The following is a 14,290-nucleotide window of genomic DNA, read 5'->3' as shown; positions in this document are numbered from 1 at the left end:
GCTGAGCAGAGCCGAGAGCGAGGGGGGAGGGGAGAGAAGCAGAGAAATTAACGGTGAAATAGTTACAGAGACAGTTGGTTTAACGCCTGGAAAATAATACCCATGTACTTGGTGTTTCATGAGGACCATGTTTGAATAAGCCACAGCGGTTTTGGTGAGTTTCAGCTCGTTTTATTGATGCTTCGTTGTACTGTTTGCACTTGAAGGAGTGACTGGTCGCTAGCAAAGAGGTAATCGCCTTAGCTAAACCAGAGAGAGACACTCTTCCTCGGCGCGGGAGACAACACATACGCACGCGACCGTGGGACACAAGATCGCGAGCCAAACCCACAGACGTCGTCCCTAAAAGACATCTTCATCTTCACCTTCATATTCATCGCTTCAATGAGGATTTGCCAGATGGATTACTGGTAAACTCGCTGCCAGAGAGGTAGGAGTGTTGGAGATATTTCACTGAACTTTAACTTTATTGAACTTGAACTGAAGTGTTACATGTTTACATTCTGTTTCATAATTGTCAATATTGTGATTTAAGGTGTAATATTGTTTTACTTTATTTGGATTTAGATGCTTTTAAATAGTGGAAAGGTTTTTTTACTTATGGAATTAATAGAAAAATAACGAAACCAAAATAGGTGCAACCTATTACCATAAATTGAGATAGTTGGTCACAGACCGGTCTAACATAATTTAAATCATCCTACCTGGATGAATTATTAAGGAAGAATATTTCTTATTCAGGAAAAGAAACCTGAAAAAGGGAAAGCGAATACCAACCCATACCTGCAGTATACGATAGACACTGTCTGAACACTGTTGTGTTTATTGTTCTTGTTTACTTTAAGTAAAGTACAGGCTTTAATTTTAAAGAACCTGGTCTCTGGTTTAATTTTAATCTGTCGCCCCACTCCATCAGAACCTAGAACTGGTCCAGTGGCTTTCACCGATTCTTGGGAATTTGAATAAAACGGGTTTTAATTTGGAAAATAAAAAGTTAGTTAAATAACAAAATCTGAAGGTATATCATTATAGACCAAGGTCTTGGCTGTTGAGCAATGTATCGGTGCAACCTCCTCATTTTGTATTTTCTTCATAAAATAGGCGTTCTTCCAGTTATTACTTTGTTTTTGTCCACACCGCAGACATGATAAAAAGCAAATACATTTTAATTTATTTTGTCTAATATGTATTTAGAGTTTTTAAATCATTATCTGGCATCGTTAGTAAACATATGCTGTTAAATGTCGAATATTCACTTTTGTTCATTTTTTATACTGTTTCACGTGTACTCCTTTTAAAAGATCTAACATCATACAACGTTTACTTACATACCATCAAATATCAAATCATCATAGTAAAAAATAAAGTAATTACGAGTAGGAATAATGTAAAATGCATCACTGACATCATCTTCAACTGTCACGTAGTGTCCCCTACTCATAAAATAATACATTATATTCTTCTGTAAACTGTATATTGGAAGTGAAGAACAGATAACAAATAACAATTGTGAGCAATGTGGCAAACATTCAATAAGAAACATGTTCAATTAGCAATAGGCTATCATTAATAAAAGTACCCCTTAATAATCATCATAAGTAAAAAAAAAAATCATTACCAGTAGCAATAAGATAGAATTCATCACTGACCTCATATTTAACTGTCATGTAGTGCCCCCCACTCATAAAATAATATAGATCATATTCTTCTGTAAACTAGACGTGAAGAACAGATAAATGAATAACTACGTCTTACAGTCTCTTTTCCATAAACTGAAATGTTTCAAATTAAAGAAAGCATTCTGTGTAAATGCCACAAAACACATCTGGCACAAAAATAATAATAATGATAATTCGTGAACTCCTGTGAGTATTCCCTGACTGTTTTACATCACTCCACCACTCATTTAGCTTTATTGGGAAGTATATGGTGTATATGTTTCTCCTCTATGAAATCCATGACTTCAGCAGACAGGTTGTATATCTCCCAGGTTGTTCTCTTGAAACTTAGAGTTGGAGGGACACTGCAGAGGAGAGAAAAGTTCTTCTTGTTCTTGTATTGCTTGCTGGGGCCATCTGACCAAAAGTGAATAGTATCAACTTTTGGAAACTTTAAACGAATATCTGTCAGGACTGGTTCCAAGTGAGTCCAAATGGCAGACGCATCTTGTCGCTTGAATTCTGATACTGTGCAAAAGCCTGTCTTCTGTTCTTTTGTATAGTACATGCCAGTGTGCAGGTTGAGCTGTGGGAGATTCTGACCAAAATGGCATGACTGCACCTCAGAAGTATACTTGCATTTCCACGCCTCAGAAAAGTCAACACGCACACTTACTGTGCTATCATTGCACTTCTCGATCATGCTGCTGTACTCTCTGGTCTGGTTCTGAAATGAGCACACGTGTGTTGTTGTTTCTGTCTTCAGTTTGTCTTCATATCGTAGGAGAAGCTCTCCCAACAAGTCTTGTGTTGATCCTGAACTCGTTCCCATTGCTGGCATTCAACATTGGTCTGGTCTTGCTGTGGTGTGGGAAGTGTATGTTTGTGGAGACACCGGGTGCAGGAGCGCAGAAGACGTGCCTCGCTTGTCTGTGAACAGCAGACAAGTTCAAAACTATCCTCCAGTTTGATAGGCTCGACGACACCATTTCTCTTCGGACTTCAAGCATCAGCTTAGCATTCTCACGGTACTTGGCGTGTCTTACGATCCGACGGTCTAGGTGCTGTGACATAGAATGGACGTAAGGCACAGAAGGATGAATAACTGAGCTTCACTCTTGGTTCCTTCTTGGTGAACTTTTTGTGGAGGTTCAATACTGTATCAGTCAGAATCATTCTCTGATGCTTTATTTCCTTCCGCGTGATTGTGTCCTGTTTGTCATTCGTGCTGCATTATGGTAGAAATCCTGAACCTTCTGAGTAGTGCTATATCGGTTGAACATCGCCATCGCGATGTGCGCGTGCGAGATAGTCACATAGCATGACATGCGATATTAAGATTCCCCCCTTCAAAGTTCACTCGTGCTAAAACATTTCAACTTTGGAGCAACGTTTCACCCCTTTCCCAGTAAGCCAGCATGGTGTATTTGGTGTCAACGGATTCATTAAAATCTCTAGCTTAAAAGCTAAGTCCACTTCAGTGTCAAAAGTGTCACTGTTGCAATTTTTTTTCTCTTCTGTGCATCATCTTATTCTACCTATGATGCACTGCAGAACAGGCTGGCTAAAGAGACTTTGATCCCTAATGCTCTATTTTGATCAGATGAACAGATGATATGCCGCCCATTGATTGGATGCTAGACTCCAGTTTCTTTCACAGATGTTAATTAACACTGTAGAACCAAAGTTCAGGTAAACAAAATAAAACAAAATTGCCTTGTCTGGTGAAGTAGCCAATATTTTTTCAGAACCTTGCCTGACAGCGTCAAGTTCTTGTTCTTGTGGGCAGACTTCATGAATGAGTGCATTGTGGAACAGCTGAATTTTCTTGATGGAGGGGTTTTTGAGTTGGCTTCCCCGCAGCAGCTGCTCTGTTTTTTTTCAGGGTGATTCTTGTGTTTTTTTATTCCAAGCTTGTTCTTGTACCCAATGGTTTTTCATTCTGTTCCTTTCCTTTGTTACCTCTTGAAGTGTATTTTTCATAGCTTTCATCTCTCTAGAGTATCTGTACGAACAAGTTTAAGGGAAAATGGTAAACTTATAGGAGCTTGAGTGATCTTGAAGCATGCAGTAGAGCTGAAGGTTTGAAAATGGGGTCCTCAGGAATGTAGTTGACCTTGTAGTTGCCTGATGTTATTGCTTTTTATAAATATCTGATGTTGGTGACGAATATGCGGCAGGCCGCAGCACTGTGCAATTACACCATGGCAAAAAGATATCACACGTAGATTTTTCTTTATGGCTGGGTCATCATTACAGGTCTGCAGTTTTCTGAAGGCATCAGAAGTAATGCACCAGTTAACAAAATCATACACTTCTGCTGGTACATATTTACTGCACTGGAGAAGGGAAAGCGTGTCACCACCTGGGTAGAACTGAGGCTCATGCCTAACCTCTTCCATACTTCTCCTTAGGATACCTGCAGCCTTGTGTAGGATTTGATTGTCAGTGAGAGTCTCTGTTCTCAGTTGAGGCATTGGCTCCTTGTCCTCTGTTAGTTTTTCTCTTAGTATGGAAGCTCCTCTCATTGCGTGAGCAACAGCGACGGCACTAGAACAGATAAGATCTGATTTTCCAGGACGTTCAATGAAAATCAGTTCATCTCCGTAATGCTGGATCAATTTCTCTTTGAGTTTCCATGATTTATACATGCTTGGTCCTGCAGCTGCACTCAGTTTTGAAACATAGCTCTCGGTGACAGCATTCAGTGTTGTGACAGTCATATTCTCAGAAAAAACTTTGCTAGTTATTTCTTCAATTAGTTTAGTGAAAGCTTCTTCATATTCACTTAACTTTTTTTCAGACAGATATTTATGTCTGGCTGCTGAAATGTTTCTCTCTGAAATATAGTGTCCAAGGCAGCTTCTGTGATACTTGGCATCATAAGCAAAAAGATCTTGATTACAGTTGTTAGGACTGGAATAATTGGCCCTGCACGATCTGTGATATGAAACCTTAACCTTGAAGGACAGATAATAGATAAAAGATAATATTATTTAAAGATATGAGTTAAGTTACACATTTGTATTACCTGGTATTTGCCATTAGGTTGGTGGTTTCTTTTGTTTGCAGCACAATCCATGTTTCTACTCAGGAGAGCTGTATGTTGTGATTTAAAATAACAGTCAAGTTCAACCCACAGCCCCTCTCCTCTGAGGGAGGGAGAGGGGGCGCCCCTCCCCCGCCCCCACACTTAAAGGCAAAATAAAACCACGTCATTTATTAATGGAAATCTGTTTTGATAAGATTCTCAAATTCAACATTCAGAACAATCTCTTCTACACATTCAAACAGAAAGTGTATTAATATATTGATGTAGTTGGGAATTACAAGCCTCTGAATCCAGAGAAGCGCTGCACAAAATGGATTCCTATGTGAAGTTGCTTATCATAACTTGCCACTCATAATACTCAGGTTTAGGATGTTGAAAGTACTGCAATATACACATCTCAACCTTCTAGTAGAGATGCGCTTGGCATTTGCGAGCATTAAAATTGTCGAGGGAGACGCATGGAAAACAACCAAACATTGCTTAGTGCAATTGAGTACGGTTCTCTATTTTGCTCATAACCACATTGCCCTTCAGAGGTAATTGTGGGTTCCATAGCCCCAACAAACACTCAAGAATTAATACATTTCTTTCAGGCAGGGCTAGACAATCTTAACTGAGAAGGAATTTCACTTGAAAACCTTTTAATTTTAAATACAAAAAAGTAAAATGTTATTTCACTATGAAAATTAATTTTCATGATTTATGCCTATTGTATCACTTCCTGCAAGTCTAATACTCTACACTCAATTTTACTGCGTTTCCTGCCGTCACTCATTTTCTCACCTTTCCAGCGTGTTGTCTCTGTAGGGGCTGTTCTCTCTCTCACGCGTGTGTCTTCCTCCCTCCTGTTTCTCTCTCTCTCTCTGTGTGCTGTGTCTGTAACCCCTGCCCCTCCCCCACTGCTCAGTGCGGACACATAGATGTCACCACACATCACCTAGTTGACCACGCACGTGTGGCTTGAACAGGACACCTTACAAAGTTGAAAAAAACAATTCATATTTACCTTAATCCTCGTGTTGTCCTGGGGTTCTTGATGTGTGGATTATTTTTATCTGCCTGGAGAGCACTTCCACATATGAAGCGCACCTTTTCATCCAGTGTCTGTGAGTGTGGCTGGATTGCTGACTGCGCTGGCTCTGTTGACTCCATTATTAGAGTAAACTCTGGTAAATATGGAAAAATACAGTAAATCTGTGTTACCAATTCTTGGCCCAAGTCTGTATCTCTTTCCATCAAAAACACATACGCACACACGCAGTTATGCACACATACACACATTAGATTGCCTTTGCTATCTTATGCTTGTAGCTTATGCTAGTGTCTGTTTGCCTTGATCAGAACACCTGTTGCCAGTGATTAAAACTTACAAGTTGTCTTGCAAATAAAAGATAATATTATTTAAATATATGAGTTAAGTTACACATTTGTATTACCTGGTATTTGCAATTAGGTTGGTGGTTTCTTTTGTTTGCAGCACAATCCATGTTTCTACTCAGGAGAGCTGTATGTTGTGATTTAAAATAACTGTCAAGTTCAACCCACAGCCCCTCTCCTCTGAGGGAGGGAGAGGGGGCGCCCCTCCCCCGCCCCCACACTTAATGGCAAAATAAAACCACGTCATTTATTAATGGAAATCTATTTTGATAAGATTCTCAAATTCAACATTCAGAACAATCTCTTCTACACATTCAAACAGAAAGTGTATTAATAAATTGATTTAGTTGGGAATTACAAGCCTCTGAATCCAGAGAAGCGTTGCACAAAATGGATTCCTATGTGAAGTTGCTTATCATAACTTGCCACTCATAATACTCAGGTTTAAGATGTTGAAAGTACTGCAATATACACATCTCAACCTTCTAGTAGAGATGCGCTTGGCATTTGCGAGCATCAAAATTGTCGAGGGAGACGCATGGAAAAACAACCAAACATTTCTTAGTGCAATTGAGTACGGTTCTCTATTTTGCTCATAACCACATTGCCCTTCAGAGGTAATTGTGGGTTCCATAGCCACAACAAACACTCAAGAATTAATACATTTCTTTCAGGCAGGGCTAGACAATCTTAACTGAGAAGGAATTTTACTTGAAAACCTTTTAATTTTAAATACAAAAAAGTAAAATGTTATTTCACTATAAAAAATTAATTTTCATGATTTATGCCTATTGTATCACTTCCTGCAAGTCTAATACTCTACACTCAATTTTACTGCGTTTCCTGCCGTCACTCATTTTCTCACCTTTCCAGCGTGTTATCTCTGTAGGGGCTGTTCTCTCTCTCACGCGTGTCTTCCTCCCTCCTGTTTCTCTCTCTCTCTCTGTGTGCTGTGTCTGTAACCCCTACCCCTCCCCCACTGCTCAGTGCGGACACATAGATGTCACCACACATCACCTAGTTGACCACGCACGTGCGGCTTGAACAGGACACCTTACAAAGTTGAAAAAAACAATTCATATTTACCTTAATCCTCGTGTTGTCCTGGGGTTCTGACCCCAAGTTAAATCTTTTCCTGTCAAAATTGTTTTTTATTCATCAAATGGTCTGAAAATAATGAGGGTTGTCCGATACTATGCTCTTTGTGATTGAAATAAATTTGAGATAATTTGATTGAATTATGTCCAATCAAATTACTTAATAATTAATAATGAATTATTAATCCTTAATAATTGTCCTCTGGGGTCAAAAAAGACCCTGCAGCACAAAGTGGTGCGATGGAGCAAATTGTCACACCATACTGCTTTCCAAAACATCTTTGATCTTGGATGTTTGATGTGTGGGGTCAAGCAATGGTTATGACAACAACAAAAAAGGTCTTTTCTCACAGGCGTTGGGGCATTTCACATTTTAGTCTGAGAGAGACAGGCAGCAGCACAATTAGGAGGCAGAGGCGGGTCAGTGACAAATAAGGGTTTGCATTATGAGCAATTAAAGAAAAAAATAAAAAAATTTTAAAAGCTTGCATCAGGTTTGCTAAAATGTATATTTTGTATTTATGTTGGTTTCATGTCTGCAAATGTACTTATGAAAACAGTTACTTAATTTTAAAATATCACATGAAAATAGATTTTATTAGGCTTATTCTAAATTAAAATTGTATGCGTTTTTGTAATATAGAGCAGGACAAATGCTGAAAACACTGTTTTGTAAATAATATTTGACAAATTATGTATAAACTGTAAAAGCACATGTTAATACATTGCAATAGAGGATTACATCTTATTCCACATGAATGTTCCTGTATATTATACAATTTTTTATAAAAAATACTGGTGACACCAATTGACACAAACCAGTTACACCACCTGACTATGTTGCTTCTACAAAGGCCATTGTCTGTTGAAGAAACTGGCACTAAAAATCAAGCATGACAGTGAACAAGGTCAATTGAACTTTTTAAAATTATTTTCAATGAAGAAAAAACATCAACAAGATTAATTAATTTTTATAAATTAAACATCCAAAAATCATGTGAAGTTATTTTATGAATTAATTTAAAAAACAAACATCAAAAAATCATGTGAACTTGTGTTATTTTATGAATTAATTTGAAAAACAAACTTCCAAAAATCATGTGAACTCATGTTTTGACTGCGATGAATTAGTGTAAAAACATGTCAAAAGTTGTGTGTGTGAGGTTGTGGTGGAAGGGATAGAGAGAGAGGGACAATCGTGTGTTTAGGGCTGTGTGTGTGCTTGGAAATGTTTCCAGTCTTTCATGAGTTTTGAGTTACATGAGTTCAGAGGTTCTGGCTCAGAGATTATGTGCAGCACATTAGACTCATAATAGAATAGGATGTCAGGTAGATGAGGCCAGGTGAAGACATTCTTCCTACCCAGTTGTTGCATGAAGCTCACTTTTACTTCTTCACCCACCACCTGGATGACCTGTCCCACGAAAGGCTTACTTTCATATCTGACCAGAATGAACTTGCCTTTCAGATCCTGCTGACAGTTGGTAGATGTTGAGGGGAGGTCTTGTGATTGCAGGTTGCGGAGATCTACTGCAGTTGGATCATAGCACTTGCAGATATCAGGTCTTGCACAGAAACATGAAATTTCCCTCCGCTGAATCGCAGCTCGCTCTTCAGAGGTCACTTGTCGAATTTGCAGCGTACCTTTTACGGCCGGGACATTTGTTGGGACCGATTCGTCGTACTTGGAAACGGCTTCCTCGGATATCCAAAAGTACTCGATGCCTGAGGGCTGATCCTTCAGGAAGTTGTAAAGTTTTTCAGCTGTCTGCAAGTCAGTGCCTCTTTGGACTGCTGTGTCTGCAGTACGCTTGACAGCCCCTCCCACTACATCAGGAGCTCCTTTCCCATGCGATTCCTCACTGTAATTTCAAGTGACCCTTTGAAACCCACTCAGAAAAGGCATTGTGTTGAGAAGAACATTTTTTTTCTTCTTTCTGTATCTGGTCACTGGTCCATCACTTATGATATGTAGAGTGGTGGGTGTGTTACATTTGCCTATGGCATCCCTCAATACAGGTTCCATGTGAGCCCATACTGCACATTCATCATGGCGGGGAGAGGCAGAGAGAGCGGCATAGGAAAAGGATGATAAGGCTGTATACACCACACTTGCGTGGATTGTAACCTGCTAGCGGCTGCCCCCGAAGCGGAACGCCTGAATTTCACTGCTTGAGCTTACAGCCGTATTTCTCAGAAGTCTACACGAATGCAGACTTCATCCTCACGTAGTGTTTCTTTCAGCTCTCTGAGTGTTTTGACTTGGTGGAGCCAGTTGAATTGGTGCTTAGCTAGAGAGTCTAGGTTCTTGTTAAGCAAAGCCAGCAGATCGTCACACTTTCCACTTTGTGTGACTTTTGCAAAGTTAGCAAAGGTTTTGCCTTCTTCAGATGTGACTACTCTGGTCCACTGCTGCCATGTTAGAACAGTCTCCTCCAGAGGTCCTTCAAACTCAATCTCATTATAGCAACACTTGCACAAGCGTGATACATTTTGCCTGATAACATGTGACTATTCTCATCCCTACAGAGAAAGCTGGCCACCGCCTCTCTTTTCATTTGTGAGGCTCTTGTTGTTTTTCATTTTGTTCTTTTCACTGACCATTTTCTTCTTTGTCTTTTGCAAATACAGTTTCCTCTATCTTTTTTTGTCTTTTGTTTTGCTGCCGGGAGTTCCCTTTTAACTTTGCAGACCTCAGCTTTTCCCTCTCTTTCAGCACTGAGCTATAGTATTTGTTCTTTCTTTCCTTTCCTTTCCTTGCAGGGGTTGAGGATGCTTGCAGCCTCTCTGTAACTGGCTGCTCATAGTCACGATCATCGAGATGATTATGCATATGCTCTGGATTGTCGAGATGCTGAATTTGCTCATCTGACATGTCCATAGATTGTGGGGTTAAGTTGAGAACATCAGCAGTTTCGCTGGTACTTTCTCCACTTTTCCCTCAACTTGTCCTGCTTTGTTTTGGAAAGCTCAGCTACTGGAGTATTCTTTCACAGTATTTCAAGTGTGTGTGTGTGTGTGTGTGTGTGTGTGTGTGTGTAAAAACCACCTTTCGCGCCTTTTGGCAAGGTAATTGGCCCTTGCAGCAGGATCTGCACTGACTCGTGCTCTGTGACGAGCCACTTTTTCTTGGCTTGATAATGGCAGCTATAGGGGGAAAAGAGGCACTATTATATTGCAATAATTGTGAAACACTAGAAAGTTAATAAATGTAATTTTACAGATCTAAATTTTAATCTTTGACTAACATTTCTCATATTATTGGAGTTTTAAGTCTTTTTAAAGCTGCTGTTCATTTTCAACATTGTCACTGTTCACCAACTTCATTCTGCTACATTATGAAATTACATATATTGCACTATATATTGCTTAAAATTGGAAGTGAATGGAAGACATATATACAGCCATCCTCAAAATTATTCATACCCTTGCTAGTTGTTGTGATTTTTTATTTTTGTGATGAAATGACTGCATTTTTTCAAGTTTGTTTGAGTTATATGTGACCAACAAGTGAAAGAATGACAACAATACACAATTCAAGATTCATTTCAGGGGTGTTTTATTCATGGATTCCCAAAAAATGCCATGTTCAAAGTTATTCATACCCTAGTCCAATGTCTTTCTTTAATAGTCAATCGCATAGCCTTTGTTTTCTATGACTGCTTCGAGACGATTCTTGTATGTGTCCACAAGCTTCCTGCATGTCTCCTGTGAGATGTTTGCCCACTCTTCCTTTGCGAAAGCCTCAAGATGGGTCAGGTTGGTCGGTTTCCTAGCCTTCACTCTGGTCTTCAAGCGATGCCACAAGTTTTCGATGGGATTCAGGTCAGGACTCTGACTTGGCCATTGTAGGACGTTGACATCATTGTCCTTGAACCATTTCTTCACTACCACGGCAGTATGTTTAGGATCATTGTCTTGCTGGTATGTCCAGTTGTGGCCAAGCTGGAGTTTCTCAGCAGATTCCTTCACATTTTCATCAAGGATCCTGATGTAATCCTCCTTTCTCATGATTCCTTGGACCTTGACAAAGCATCCCATAACATTATGCTTCCACCACCGTACTTGACTGTGGGCAAAGTGTTCTTCGGTTTGAATGCCTCTCCTTTCTTCCTCCAGACATATTCAGCATCCATATGGCCAAATAACTCCAACTTGGTCTCATCAGACCACAGGATAGTTGACCAAAAGCTGGAATCTTGCTTCAAATGACCTCTTGCAAAGGACAGGCAAGCCTCCAGATGTTTCTTCCTGAGCAGCAGTGTCTTCCGAGGCCTACGTCCACGGAGACCTCCTCTGTGCAAGACTCGCTCAATGGTGGGCCGTAACACCTTTGTCTCTGCCTGGTCAAGCGTTTCAATTAGGGCCTTCGTTGTGGTCTGGGGGTTGTTGTTGACTTCTCGGCAGATTGTCCTGGCAAGTTTGGGGGACATCTTACGCTTCCTGCCACGCCCGCTGAGGTTTTGAACAGTATTGAAGCTCTTGCGCTTGTTGATTATGCTCTGGACGGTTGCCACAGGGACATCATACTGCTTTGAAATGGCCTTGTAACCCTTTCCTTCACTGTGGGCACGCACAAGACGTTGAGGTAGGTCCTCATTGAGCTCCTTCTTCTTGACCATGATGACCAGAAATTAAGAATGACCAGAACACTGTTCCTCTATTCATACTCTTCTGGGAAGATGCAATGTTTTTTTAAATCAGTGTTTAAAATTTCTTCAGCAATGTTAATGGTATTTATTCCATTGTAACATCTTAAAATAACCACATTTTTGTTGAGGTATTGTCGGGGGTATGAATAATTTTGAACATGGCATTTTTTGGGAATCCATGAATAAAATACCCCTGAAATAAAGAATTTCTTGAATTGTGTGTTGATGTCATTATTTCACTTATTGGTCACATATAATTCATAAACAAACTTGAAAAAGTGCAGTCATTTTATCACAAAAATAAAAGATCACAACAATTAGCAAGGGTATGAATAATTTTGAGGAGGTCAAATGTCAAACGGTGTAACCAGTTACACCATTTGACATTTCAATTTAAATTCAAATTTAACAGGCATTATGATGGACACCTATGTAAGCACGTGGCCTCGGTGTGAAGATTTCAAACACATTTTTTAAAATAAATATTTATTTTTACAATTATTATGAATGATAAATGTTTTCCTGGGGTCATACCATTTGACATGTAACCCTAAGCACACCTGACCATACCCTAAAAATGTCAAATTATCAAGATTGCCAAGAGAGTTGCTAGTCTCGTCATGCAGCAGTTTGGCTTATCAGGGGTCCTTCTCTGTGATATAATTTCCTGTCACGTGGTCTTTTTGCACAAATTAACAAAATGGCTCCTTGAATGTTGGTTACACCACCTTGACACTTTAGGAAGTTGACTTGACAGACACAATTCTCCAAATTAATTATAATATTCAGAACAATGGCGTTCCATTGATTTTATTCATTATTAAACAACACAAATGTAAGATTATGCCAAAGTAGCTGATACGGTGTTTTATTGAGAATTTCACCTTTTTTGAACAAGTTTAACTATTTGGTACGATGTTTTTACGGTTACACCACATTGACATTTGCCCCTCCAGGCACGACCCAGGCTCAGGCCATCAACTGCGCAACGAACCAGGCCCCTCCATCCTCTCGTTGAGACCCCCCGGTGTTCGGGTGCCCAACTGCTGGATCCGGCGTCTCTCCATTTTTCTTCTCTGGGCTGTGCACCACCTGGAGTTACATTGTAAAACGGTGGCGGTCAGTGAAGACAAATTATGTTGTAGGAAACGTCTGACCAAAAGAGTGTGTGTTTTTCTTTTTAGAAATGTTTGTGAAGAAATGGTTTGATGAAGAAATGGTTCTTTAGTGTAATGCATTCACACACAGGTGCATGCACACACTTTTCACACTGTAGTTGTTTGTGTTGTTTTTATGGTTTTGATTGTTAATACAGTGTTGACACTGTTCCAGCTCCATTGTAATACATGCACACACAGACGTTCACTCACTCACACACATTCCTTGCAGTTATTGTGTTTTGTATATAATTGCGTCTAATATGTTAAGACATTGTTCTTTTGTGTAATGTATCTGCACACACACACTGCTCACACAGTTGTTTTGTTTCTTACAGTGTTGAGAGATTGCAGCAGAGTTTTATAGGGCTGTATGCTCCATTTGTAATACTTTTGCACACAGGCGTGCGCACACACAAACTGTATTGTTTATTAAAAGAAGTGATCGTATTTCTCCCTGTGTTATGCTGGTATTTTTAGTTATTCTGACAGAATTTCTTTGCATTATTTCATAAATGTATGCCAGAATAGGTGCGAGGTTGGTCTTAAAAAGGTCTTAAAAAGTCCTAAGTTTGAGTCGAAATTTTCATATGTTTCCATTATTTTGGTTAAATATGGCTTTTTGTTTTTTGGTCCGTAGGTGGCCATCGTGACGTTTCGTCCGGAGTAGGAGTTCTTCAGGCAAGCCACCCCGGACAGGTAAGTAGATGTTGTTTCTTTGTTGTGTTGTGCCAAACTGATGTGTCTCAGTGTCATTCCCTTTTATACCCTCCTGTCTGTCTGAATTTAGTTTGCCAATCCTTATGTATAAGCCCCTCCCCTTTTAGAAATCCAATTATAATCATTTCTCCCAATACTTTGGTTCTTCTTTATCTAATATTAGGTTTAAGCTTAGAGTATAGGGATAGGGCTAGAATAGAATAGAAATAAGAATTAGGTTTTGTACTTTTCCACCAATTAGGGTTTGAGTTGAGAGAAGTGCGTTAGGGAAGTGTCACTAAGAAAAATCAAAGTTCCAGAAAATGTTTAGGAGCACGTTTCAGGCCATTCTGAGTCGATTGGGACACATATGCTGAGGTATAGAAGTTGTTGTCTGGACTCTTTAGTACATGGTAGTACATAGTATGGCCTCAGTGGTCCCAGGGATCCCATAGAATTCTATTGGATCCCTGGGACCACTGTGTATGTACTATGTACAAATAATCCAAAACAAAAACGGAAGCCAATGCTTGTAAAACGAGAAAAAAAAAAACAGGATGCCACATGGGACTTACACTGCCTGGTAAACAAAAACCTG

General features: G+C 39.6%; 1 long non-coding RNA gene across 1 annotated transcript; it reads left to right on the top strand.

The window, feature by feature from the left end:
* The first annotated feature begins 338 nt into the window (after positions 1-338).
* Positions 339-13,919, top strand: LOC311253909. The gene is made up of 3 exons (XR_014622041.1): positions 339-430; positions 12,793-12,955; positions 13,634-13,919. It is a non-coding gene; the product is annotated as an uncharacterized lncRNA (long non-coding RNA).
* The last annotated feature ends 371 nt before the right edge of the window (positions 13,920-14,290 follow it).

Source organism: Pagrus pagrus (genome assembly GCF_965226575.1).
Source record: "Pagrus pagrus genome assembly, contig: HAP1_SCAFFOLD_65, whole genome shotgun sequence".
Lineage (NCBI taxonomy): Eukaryota > Metazoa > Chordata > Actinopteri > Spariformes > Sparidae > Pagrus > Pagrus pagrus.
This window is presented reverse-complemented; position numbering and strand designations above follow the sequence as displayed.